This window comes from Saccoglossus kowalevskii, chromosome 6 (genome assembly GCF_978046115.1).
Source record: "Saccoglossus kowalevskii chromosome 6, keSacKowa6.1, whole genome shotgun sequence".
NCBI classification, from domain to species: domain Eukaryota; kingdom Metazoa; phylum Hemichordata; class Enteropneusta; family Harrimaniidae; genus Saccoglossus; species Saccoglossus kowalevskii.
Genome location: NC_140646.1, coordinates 34952078 through 34965582, shown reverse-complemented (window position 1 = coordinate 34965582; position 13505 = coordinate 34952078).

Below are 13505 nucleotides of genomic sequence, written 5' to 3'. Positions count from 1 at the left end.
CAATGCTTCAATGTCATGTTTAGATTGAGTGTTATCTTTCAATAGTAATGATAGGTCAACATGATTATAATCTACAGGTGGTAGTGTCATGAATTTGTTTTTGCGTATCTGTTGACCGACTTAATTAACTGATTATTAGCGAATTGCTGTGTTATGTCTGTCATCGTTTAGGTCTATTTGAAGTTTTGGACGGAACTTGGCTCAGTGGTTTGGAACTAATTACGAGATATCCGTCGCGATTCTGACAGTTGGTATTCATAGTTATTAATGTAGTGAACGATTAATCAAAAGATATGACGTATTCAGTACTTAGTTTGATTGGCTTTATGATTGAAGGTTACGCCTTAGAGTCGTTTTACTGCTTTGTAATTGGTTAGAGTTTTGAAAATGAATAAAGAGAGTTTGAGTTGGTCTTGAAGAATACTCCACGACAGACGCAGTCCTGGGCAGTCGAGTCGAGTCCGAGAGAGTCCAGGGGCGAGCCTTGAGGCAGTCCAGTCTTGGGCGAGTCTTGGTTCAGCCTTGCGAGAGTCTTGGGGATTTTTTCCCCAGGGCGCTGTGTCTTATAGAGTGCTCGATTGACCGACTAAGACGAGAGCTGAAACGTATTTCGTTGTGTGTGCCTTATTTGACTGTAAAGTTAAAGTGACATTCCCGATCCCGTACCTCAAGGGGACGAGATAAAGAGACGAGACGAGTTTCCCCCCTGACAAGTGTGGAGAACCCGAGAGAAAAAAGATTTTCCCCCTGATAGTAGCCTCGACAGGTCTTTAGCTACAAAACACGGAATATAATCCGGGTCGATCTCTTACAACAGAACCAAAATATCTTGTACATTATTCATAGATTTGTTATGCCCTTGTCTGCGAATCAGACGTTTTGAGCTATGATCACCACACAGATCAAACAATAACACCTTAGCGTACTCTATTTCCGAGTCCGTATTGAAATCAGTGCACAGTTTAGTAGTAATATCCATAGCAAGAATATCCATCTTGTTTACAATAAAACACAGCATTTCGCTAATGATTGGAGCAAATGTGGGAGATGCTTCATTATTTTGTGACTTACGGTTATGGTACGTAGAGCCGACGGAGCCATTGTCAATGTCAATGCCATCACTCAAAGCGATTAAATTAATAGCAAAATTGTGAATAGCCTTAAGAAAGCAAACGAATTAGCTTCGTCAAATTTGATCGCTTAGTTGAATAATTTGTGTCGCTTATAATGATGAAAATTAGTTTCACAAGGCAGCGTGTCAAAAGTCACGATGCTCGAGATCAAAGACAATCTCATTGTTGTATACTGTACATTGTAGTTGCTCAAAAACATGTAGTCAGCTAAATCCTCGATGCAATGTACATATTCCGTAAATGATCTTAACACTAGCATGTGACATTGTAAGATGTATATATCATTAACCCATGATGATGCATCGCCTGCTTGTACTGTAACATTTAGACAGAGTACATCTGTGGAACTGTCTGTTGTATTTCCATATGTATATATGGGAGGAATTGGAACTACTGTGCCAATCATTTTCTCAGCCTTATATACATTTCTTTTTTTCACAAATTCATTTTTGCTTTTCTATTTCAAGTATATATAAGATTGTTTTATGTTTGTCATGTTACATTAAAGATGTTCAGATAGCTGCGTAATAATACAGTAAATTAATACAGATCATAGTGCCCAGGAAATAATTATATATATATATATATATATATATATATATATATATATATATATATATATATATATATATATATATATATATATATATATATAGTGTAGATACAATAGTCGATTATTCCAAAACAAAAGTGCTCAATACAAAGTATATGTAGAGCGGGTGAATACGGTGATAGAGGAATTAATACGCAACTACATGAATATTGAAACTCGACAGCACTGTTTCGTAAGGTACAAGTACCTCACTCATCAGGAGCTTTATGTTTAATCATTCACTGCACCAAAGAGCATACATTATGAGCTTCGCAAATTAACATATTAATTAAAATTAAATAGAAAGTTTAATTGTTACATATTAGAGCTTTTGATGTGTGTCGGCATAATGACACGAGTTCATTTCTTTTGTTTAATGTGGAGTGGTGGGGTCTAAAAATTATGATGAATTTTTCTTTCAAACATAAAATACATCGTTTGCTGGAGCTATTATACGGGCTACCGCGAGCAAGAATTTTCCATTGTATTTTATATTCAATATCTTTTTCTTTGAGTGACCAGACGTGTTTACTTAGTTCTGTCGCATTTCTGGAGGCCTGGTTGCGAAATGAGGCCGTGTGGTTTCTGTATCTTGTTTTGAACTCATTACCAGTAAGTCCGACGTACGTTTCACTGGTGTGTTTGTCTAAACGCGTAACTTCCGCTTGGTATACGACGCCGGACTGCAAACACTTCCCGTCTAGTGGACATGTTTTTTTTTCTGGCAATTACACAACTTGTTGGCTTTCGTTTCGTCAGTGGTAGTGTTATTTTCGGTCGCGAGTTGGTGTTCGTTTTTCTTGTTGATGGTATCTTTGATGTTGTTCATACAGCTATAGCTGACTTTGATTGTATTTCTGTTAAATATTTTCTTGAGGTTGTTGCCGGTAGGAAAGCACTTGTCGATTAGATCCAGGAATCGCTTTCCTATACTGTTACGGACGCTGCAGCTATATGGTGGGTTGAACCAAAGAACGTTGCTACGCGGCCGTTTTTTTTTACCCTTCTCTGTGGGGGGCTCAAACTTTAGTTGGTGTTTGTAGCCGCTTTCGCGTAGAGCTCTTTGGTAGGGTGGTGCCGCGATGTCAAACATCTTCTTATCTGACGATATTGCAGAAAAACGCTTGTTAATCCCGGCCGGGATATTCTTTGTGATGGCGGGTGGGTGATTACTCTCCTTGTGTACATATACCAAGTTGGCATTAGGCTTTATGAAAGGACTGTACGAACTTTCACTGAGGTTTAGCGTGACATCAAGGAAGTTTACGATTTTCTTATTTGCTTCGATCGTGATCTTTAGGCCGTTGTTTTTAAACACGCGACAGATAGCTTTTTTGATTTGTTCAGTCTCTTTGGGTGAGGCGTCTAAGGCGACTAAGCCATCATCTCGGTATAGACTGATGTGAGCTTTCTTTTTTAACTGTGTTTTGAGCTGTGAAAGCAGGAAACAGCCCACAAGTTCACAGGTCTCTGCGCCGTCGAAACTTCCCATTGTAATATCAAACGTGTTGGAGCCCCTCTTTTGCCACGGCGCCATGATTGATTGTGGATCAACAATGTTTGTTTGGCGTGAGTGATTATGTTTATTTCTTCATCCGGGATATTATCATAAGCCGAGGCAAAACGTAACGCTTTGCTTAATAGATCCTCGCTTATGGATGGGTAGAATTCCACAACGTCAAAACAAATAAAGTTATAGCGTGGCTTATTGTCGATGTTGTCGAACCATTTTAACACGGAGGACGTATTTTTCCACTGGTGGATATCAGTAGCTTTAATGATTTTCTTGTTAATTCTATCCAGGATTTGTTTGCTTATCTTCCCTATTTCAGATTTGGTTGGGTTGATTAGTCTGCACGATGGGTTATTTGCGAAGTTCGGTTTGTGATCTTTTAGGGTTATGTAAGCATCCTTCTTCGCGCTGACGTCCATTCGGTCGTCAATTTCCAATGACTGGGCGATTTGCTTATCAATTTGCGTGATTTTAGCAGCGGTAGCGTCGGTAGATATTTTGTACGATTTAGCCACGTTCTTTTCTAGGAGTTTACGATAAGCGGACGTTTCCATTTTATAAAAGTTCGTGGTTTTATCAGTTGGAATTAACAGTTTGTTTTCATTTGAAATAGCATCAACATCATTGTTGAGTTTTTTTAGGAAAACACTACTCACGGGTTTAAACTTGGTGGATGTTATGATGCTTAGCATTCCATCTTCGAATTCTTTTAACTCTTCTATATGCGGAGGGTAATGAGTTCAAAACAAGATATAGAAACCACACGGCCTCATTTCGCAACCAGGCCTCCAGAAATGCGACAGAACTAAGTAAACACGTCTGGTCACTCAAATAAAAAGATATTGAATATAAAATACAATGGAAATTTCTTGCTCGCGGTAGCCCGTATAATAGCTCCAGCAAACGATGTATTTTATGTTTGAAAGAAAAATTTATCATAATTTTTAGACCCACCACTCCACATTAAACAAAAGAAATGAACTCGTGTCATCATGCCGACACAGACCAAAAGCTCTAATATGTAACAATTAAACTTTCTATTTAATTTTAATTAATATGTTAATTTGCGAAGCTCATAATGTATGCTCTTTGGTGCAGTGAATGATTAAACATAAAGCTCCTGATGAGTGAGGTACTTGTACCTTACGAAACAGTGCTGTCGAGTTTCAATATTCATGTAGTTGTGTATTAATTCCTCAATCACCGTATTATATACATATATATATTATATGATATAGTTGCCATATCATACAATTTTAAAACTAGTATTAAACCTATTAAAATTATTTTTTTTAAATAGCTAACAACCGGTGATTAGTCGCGAAATTATGTGACATATACACGCTTAGTAGTAGCAAGCAGATAATTCGAAATCAACTGTCAATCTCTCCAAGAAAAAAATACCATACCAATACCTCAAAGCGATTAAATTAATAGCAAAATTGTGAATAGCCTTAAGAAAGCAAACGAATTAGCTTCGTCAAATTTGATCGCTTAGTTGAATCATTTGTGTCGCTTATAATGATGAAAATTGTGCGTGCGTTTTTCGAAACGTTAAAATGAGTTGTTGAAACAAATTTTTATCAGTGTTATAGACGACATTCTAACGACACATACTTGGCGGAAAAAATTTCAACTGTAATTATTATCGGAATGGATCAGACAATGTAGCGAGGTAAGATATTCGCTTTTCGGATATAAAACATATGTCTTCATTTCGCAATGGTCAGGTTTCATTTTATTTTTTGAGCACACACGATATTTATAAGCAATATATGGGTAAATGTGGAGAAATCAGTGTGCAAATATAAATTTAAGTTTCGTGAACACATTTATTGAATGATATCGATGCCAGAATTGCCACATATCATTATCGAATGATAATAATAGATTGGTTCGTTATCAATTATATAAACTCTAATAATATTTTAATATTTCAGTACAATACCATACAATACAAATATGGGAACATAGACAGCTTTTTGTATATCAACGCATTCACTTAATTAACACAGAACAGTTTTTATACGCCCAGAATCTAATTGTTTCGTCATTTCATTCAGATTTTGTGCAGTGGCAGTGTATCGTTTTACAGGGACGTAAGTGTTTTTTGTAGCGTAGTGTCGCGTGGTAATTATTTATTTGGCGAATGTTGACAATATTCATCTTTGTTTGCCCAATTCAGAATTTTGTATCTAGTCAATTGTATTCTAGCATTCAATGATAATTTACCTGTGTCGATTCAATGCAAGATAGTCAGAAGGCAACGACTTTGTTTTTTTACACAATTCAGCTTACATCTTACATTCACACTGTCCAATTAGATCCAAACATCAATGTTACGTTGATGTTTATCATGATGATCCATTTCAAGATTGTAGACTGACAATCATTTTGTTTTTTCGAACATAAACATAAATACTTAACACACAAATACCAATCTAATTGAAAACAAATTTTAATTTTATCTATAGGGGGCTGAGGGAAACATATATTGCAGCCTCAATATCTAACTTCCCAACTCGATTTCTGCAACTTGATGATCGTATAAATTCGTGTAAAAAGTTAAACACAGGGAATATAATGTCATCTTCGTTTCATGTATGAAATGTTGAATATAGTGTCAATGCTATGTTACAGCGCTACTTCTAGGGAGTTCACCTATATACAAATGTCACGTTATTTTGAGTACTTAGACAACTAATTAATATTTGCGGAAAATGAATAAGTAATATATCGTGAAAGAAATGTTGTCGATTATCTGAAATTATCTAAATTTCAGTTCGAGTGTGAAGTTGTATTGGCACATTTGATGTTTCTGAACACTTTGGTCAGCGCCTGTAATTTAAATTACTTACATCCGGGTGTTCATCTTTGCATGGTGGGTATATTTGACTCTGAGGAAGTGAGTAAATGGGTAGGTCGTTCTGACCATATACTAGATTTTGTTTGTGTGAAGAATTATATTCGACTCGTTGTCTGTAATGTCTAAGATTCAAATTGCGCTAGTCGTATTAAGAGCGCATTCACTATACTTCTTTTCAAGCTGTCATTTTGGGGACACTTACAACACGGAGCGTGTCTGCTTACAGTTGCGAGTTAGTGTTTGTATGTTCGTATATATGCCTGTTTTTCAATCACTGAAACAATTACTATTGAGAAGGCAAATTAAAGAAAAACTACCAGTATTCGCAGGAGCCCGCACAACAAAAAACAGTAGCGCAGAAGTAACACCAATACGTGTAGTTTCGATCGAACGCTTAAGGTCTCATGCCACTATTCAACCAAAGACTGCAAGAACCAATGAAATTGTTTAAATATTTTTTTCTCAGGTCAAAGGTGAGACTAACATGTGGTCTTTTGCTTATTACTTAGTGGCTGTTTATCTTTGGGTTTATTCTGTGTGTATTTGAATGTTCTAATCTTTTCCCGAAATTTCTCTAGGTGCAATCCAAATACAGTAGGTGTGTTTACTTAAGATTTGCAAGAGTTTGAGCTGGCAAACTTGTTTTTCATGTGGTTGATTACTGGCATGTTGATTTTCAATCTTTGTTTATCATTTTCATATAGCAATCTCTTCATATGTTAACATTTTCAATTAGTGGTATGAGCCCTGAATAAACTACTCATAAACATGCCGCCATGACGAATCTCACTGAAGTCCAATCAAAATCTCGTTAAAGTCACGTCCGTACTAGATCACGCGACGCGACGCGACAGTTGAGCAAAATTGGTCATAAATCGCATGACAATGTTCATTAGTTGTACAATCATGAAGCTAATGTCCCGTGGTACAATGAAATAGCATTATTTTGTGTGTTACAGTTAAGGTTTTTGAGAAATGTGTCCTAATATTTCTTGGAAATCGCTATTTTTAGAACAATTCCATAGAACACAATGTTAAAGAAAAAATGCATTTTTTGACACTTTTTGAAACCCAGATTTTTAAAATAATTCAGAACAACAAAAAGTACTCCTTCATTAACAATATATGATTTTTTCAGCCTATATCACCAGGCTAGATTTTGAGATATATTGCATAATATCTCTGCCATAAGAACCTATGGTAAAAGCATTATGATTGTGCCAAAATGGTGACTTTCCACTAAAATAAAACCATCAATATCTCGAAAATAAGGCTGCTGACCCCCAAATTTGTTTAAGTCAATATCCCTATATTGCCTTGGAGTACAGTTTGTTGCAAAATGAATAAATTCTGGCTTTTATTAATTTATGAGTAGGCTGATACCTTAAAGCGCGGTGGTCGTTCGAATTTCATGTAAATAAACAGTGTATTTTACACGCGTTGTATACGTCGCTATAAGTCTCATATCGAACAGAACGCGGCACGACGACCAACGTCCTTTAAAATAGATTTAGAACTGTGTTTGTTACATGGCTCCTCTGGATTGTAATAAACAATACAAACTCTAATATACTCTATATATAATATATATAACAAATGGTAAGCTATCAAATTCAATATACAAAGAATACAACTCTGGTAATTTAAACAGTTTATAAATTATGAATAAAATTCTTAGTCAGTTTAGTTCAGTTACTGGCTCCCTCGATGGGGTTGTGCTACAACAAGGTGAGCTTTGTTACCGGCCGATTACTCAGATTCAGTGTTTCATCTTGGCATTTTTGTCTCAACTGTAAGGTAGATAAATATTCCAACCGCAATATACGCCAAAATTCATTGGCAAGATACTGAACTCTGCGCCATCTCTTTCTACTGGCGTAGAAATGCACCTGGCAGAGGAAGAATAACCTTTGATTTATGTGTTAGTAACTGGCTCGGTGTAAGAGATTCACCAGCATCTGTAGAAGACATATCTGGGTAGGTCAGTGGTCACAATGCCCTCAACTTCTGTCAAGAAGGTGATGAGAAGTTCATCATCTAACTGCTTGTAATGTCCTATATATCATTATTTATGCATGACCTTTGACATCACACGATATGTTACTATAGTGATGACTCTGTAGTATTGTGGGATACCTAAACGGCATGACCGCCATCAGTTGTCAATAAATATACGTCTATCCAAAACAGAGCTTCTCGGGTTGATTTATCAATACAGACGTTACACTGCTGACTTTGCTTTCCCAGACTCCACCCATATGACTTGCAAGCGGTACGTTAAATTTAAATTCTATCTAATTGGTGCCATCCTTGAGGAGCTTCATCTGTATTTGGTTGTTGTTTAATTCAGCAAGGGCGGACTCAAGTTCACCTTTAGCTTCTACGAAGTTGATTTCTCTAAAACTCCTGACTGGTCCTCTGCAGCATACAAATCTGCAATATGCATTCAGGAAGAAATCAGTGGTGAATGAATATGCAACTTCTATGTGTACTACTCTAGAGACAAGTAAAGATAACGCCCCATCTTTTCTGGTCACTTCATCCTACTTGTGTATAGAAGGAACCAAAATAGTCAACACCACTATAAGCTATAAGTGAATGGCGGATATTCTGCTAAGCGGTCTTCTGGTAAGTCTGACATCTTTTGTGCTACTGGTTTGCCACCAAGCTTCTTACATGGGATGCATTTCCAAAGACAGGATGCTACTGCTACACTTGATTTCAAGATCCAATATCTGTTGTGTGTGCTGTGCGCTCATGGTGGTGTCTTACTAATACTGAAGTTATATGGGATCTAGTTGGTCACACAAAGTATGAAGCCTGAAGTTCTTTTAGAACAGGTACATTCCCAGATGCACTCAAAGTTGGAAAAATTACCCCTATTTTTAAAAAAAGGGTCACTATTCCATGTCAATAACTATAGACCTATATCTATTCTACCCGTAAAATATTTGAGTCCTTGGTAGAAAAGCAGCTTTACAAATTCCTTTAAAAATTTTATATTTTATTACCATCACAGTATGGTTTTCGAAATGGTTACAGTACGAAACTTGCCCTTGCAGATTTAGTGTCAGATATTACAGACAATATGGATAGAGGTCTTGTTACATTTGGCATTTTTATTGACTTAAAAAAGGCCTTCGACACTATATACCACGACGGTTCGCCTGTAGAGGGCGTACCTTCTGTCGCCTACTTAGGGGTGAGCATTGATCCATCATCGACATGGAAAACTCACATTGAAAAAGTTAAGAAAATTATCAGCCCCATTGTAGGCATAATTTCTCGCATTCGCCACTATGTCCCTAAATCAATACTAATCCTTTTATATAGCACACTAATTCTGCCACATTTAACCTACTGCATTGAAATTTGGGGGAATACATATCCTACATTGCTGGAACCAATACTTCGTTTACGAACAAAAAAAGTAGCTAGACTAATCACATTTTCAGATTTGTTTGCACCTTCTGCACATATCTTTCATCAACTCGGCATACTAGATATTTATAAACTTTGCAAACTTCACACTTGTCTATTTATATTTACCTTAAACATAATCGCTTTGCCAATAATCTGAGTCACTACTTTGATGATCTGCCTCATAGCTATCCGACGAAGTCAATACTCCAAAGCAATCTTGCAATTCCAAAAGTTAACCTGACCATTTCTCAGCATAATCTAAAATTTGCATCTGTAAAAAATTGGAACTCACTCCCAGCCTCCCTTAAAATATTCCATAATAGAACACACTTCAAAAACACATTAAAGCATTACCTACTACAGAATTAAACCTTTTACCTTATCAATATGTTTTGTACACATCAGATTTGTTATTTTCTTTTATTTCCTCCTTATATAAGTTGTATATTACTAATATTGGTAGTTCTACCTAATTAACTTCATTTTAATTGAATTATTCCAATCATTATTTAATTATTTAACCAGTTTTATTACCATAATATCATACAATAAGTTGGTTCTTGGACTAGATTAGTTCAGACGAACTATTTTCCTTGGACCAAACCAGAAAATTTCAAACATCCTTTTTTTCTTCATTCTCGCATTGTTTGTTTTCTGTTGTTGTTTATTTTCTGGTGAAATAAATCAAATCAAATTAATTGTTCTGCATGCTGGAGCTCTTCAACTGTTACCAGTGATACAGATACCAATGGTATGCTTCTGGAGCGAAGTCGTTGCATACAGCTAATACACAGTGCTACAGATGTTTTCATTCTGTGCCAATCTGAGAAATAATCAAGCCTTTGCAAGAGGCTTGCTGGCTCAGTTTTGATATTTTGTGTAGTTAAGACTTCTTCACTTCAGGATCATCTGTATTTAATGCAGTGGTAGAGCTACCAGTATTTAGTGGCAATGGGTCTGAACTCTGAAGGAATACTGGACCTGTCCACCATAATTCATGGTTTAAGAGATCATCTACTGAGGAACCTCTTGATGCTACATCAGCCGGGTTAGACTTAGAATCGATATGGTTCCATTGTAAGACTTCAGTATGATTTCTTATCTGTTGTATGCGATTTTCTACGAAAATATTAAACTTACATGCTGCATTGGAAATGTAACCCATAACAACCATACTGTATGTTTGGCATCATAATCTAACTCGCATTTCAGGAATTCACTAATTTTCACAGCATTGACTGCAGGCCTGAACTCTAGTCTTGGTATGTAAAACTGTGCCAATGCAGGTAACTTTCTTCTCCATTTAGACCACTGTATAATATTTCGTCAGAAACTGGAACATCCCAGTGATGTCCATCCCAGCAGTATCTTATTTTCTTCTAGTAAGCATAGAGAGATGAACCCCAGTGGGTCAAAAATTGCTACTGTAGATAAGATACCTATATGTGTGAGTGGATTATCCTTTAACCCAATGCGAAATCTGGGTAGGTCAATCTCAACACACCATGTGATACCCAGAGCTCTTGAAATTGGTAATTCTTCATTCAGGAAGTTGAAAAACAGGATGTCTCTGGTAATCTCGTTGAATTAAACACCTCTTTATTAGGCGATAATAATTATTAAGTTTATATCGTCCTTTACCACAAAGATTAGTACACTCCTTGAACAACTGTATTGCTTGTTGTGCTGTCTCCACAGACTTGATACCATCATCTACATAGAAGTTATGGTCAACGCCCAGTTTTCCACACTCTGCTTCAAATACGTCTGCTTAGACTTAAATCGTTTTTCTTTCTTGTGGATGTAATTAAATGTAGTTATTGGCAATGAGATGTTTTTCATTATGGTGTGTAAAGTCCGGTTTGTAATAAACTGCATTTTAGTTAAATACATTTGCGGAATTAGTTATGATTGCAAAGGTTGGTTAATGGTCACTAATATCAGTTTGTATACATCCACTTTCAGTAGAACTGTCAGAAACATTTCAGATCACGTGGTCAAATAGGTTTTTGAATATTCAGTGACTAGTTTAATGAAGTTGCCTGAGGGAAAGAAGATTCCATGACCACTGTTCAATATGTCTCCAATTATCGATGTGTAAAGTCCTTGTCATGCAGTTGGTATGGTAAACACTAGTGGCAATCCTGAAAGACAGGTGGCCGAGCTAGCATGATTGCTGACCAAGACAGTACCAATGATTATGTAAGATTATGCCTGGTATTGGTCTCAGGCCAAAAAGAAGCATACGCGACCATTTATTCAAGACCCATGATCTTGTTATGACCTCTGACAGTTTGAATTACAACAAAAGAACATGGGTTTTGAACGGTTATTTAGGTATGTCGCTGATGAAACACAAGTGTTTTTAAAAAGGTTTATTATATTAAAGAATTAGATCTCCTAATTTTGATTTAGTTTCATCTGCTTTTTAGTTTGATGTTATAAAAGTAGACAATAAATTGATTTTGGGAAGCCATTCAGACATCAGAAAACATTTAATAATATTTTCCCAATTCTACCGGTGATGCTCGATGACATTAAATGAAACTGCCATTCATGTGATGGCAGGCAACGGAGTGTACCCATGAGTCGACATGTCAGTTTCCCCTTAGTGCTATGCCCTTGATTGATGTTTTATTCAAACACGTGAACTGTGTGGAGCCAATGAAACCTATCACTACCAGGGGGTACCAATACATATGGTGGTTGAATATGGAACTGCTACCCTGAAGCTACACTTCTCAAACAAATCATGACTGAGATGATAGCGTTGAAGGTTCTGGTGACTATCTATAGTCTACTATCTATAAGTTGGTATACACGAACAGGTTTTCTGGTGATGTTATGCAGGAGGTTAGCAGACTCCTGTTGATGATATGGCTCAACATATAGAACTGAGTCCAGTGCTGATCTTTTACCACAGGCGAGAGGGAACTGTTGTTGCTTCACCTTGTCCGTCATAAGCTGTGGGGACAATGACAAGGACCTTCTCATGTCCAAGGAACGAATCGAATGACTACAATATAGAAAATGATGGTATAAATTAACTGTAAAAATCTTTTTAAGAAGTACAAGGTCTGAAAACCTACTGACGACAATTCAAACATAAACCTATATACTGACATCTCAACTATACCACTGGGCACACCCATGTGTGTGTCTATCTACTAACCATAACATAGAGGGTCCAGAACACATGAATGGTGACTTGATAGAATCAGTTCCCTTGCAAGAGAAAGGAACCATTCAGTGTGTACATTTGGGCCATGAACTGGGAATCATTTAACGATCTGATTCATCTTACTGCACATCATCTTTGATGCCGAGCCTATGACTAACCTGGAGGATTTGTCTGGTGGTAATTACTTGACCAAACTTAATCTCACTAAAGGGTGAGAGACAAAGTTCAAAACGGCCTTCCTTACCCCTCTTTTCAAATATTGTTACGTCTCATTTAGACTTGTGATTAGTCCTAGTATAATAAACCCCACATTGTGAACTGTGCTGGTTGGTACCGAAGAGGAGGCCATTAGTTTGGTGGAGGACATCTTGATTATACAGCAAGACTTGGCGAACCCAAATCAACTCCAGAGGGCGGGCCTAATGGCTAAACCATCGAAATACTATTTTTGTTTCACCCAGTTTGAATTTCTTGACCATATGGCGGGGTGAGGCCAATTGGGTCGTCTCGGGATAAGTTCTTGCACTGCAGATTTCTCCGCGACCCCTGACAATATGGCCTACGGGATTTGAAATGTTTTTTTTAAAACTTATCTGAGCACTGGTACAGTTACTTACATGTCGATTTGTATAGCCCAGTACCCTTTATGTAGAATACAACATATATGGGAATTCCTATTCCAAATTTGAGAGATCCGCCTGGAACACGTCCTCCATACTGTGTTAGCGTGTTAGAGAATACATCAAACTGAGTAGTATGTCCAGGTTTTTGAAAAAATATATGGTATATTAACGTTT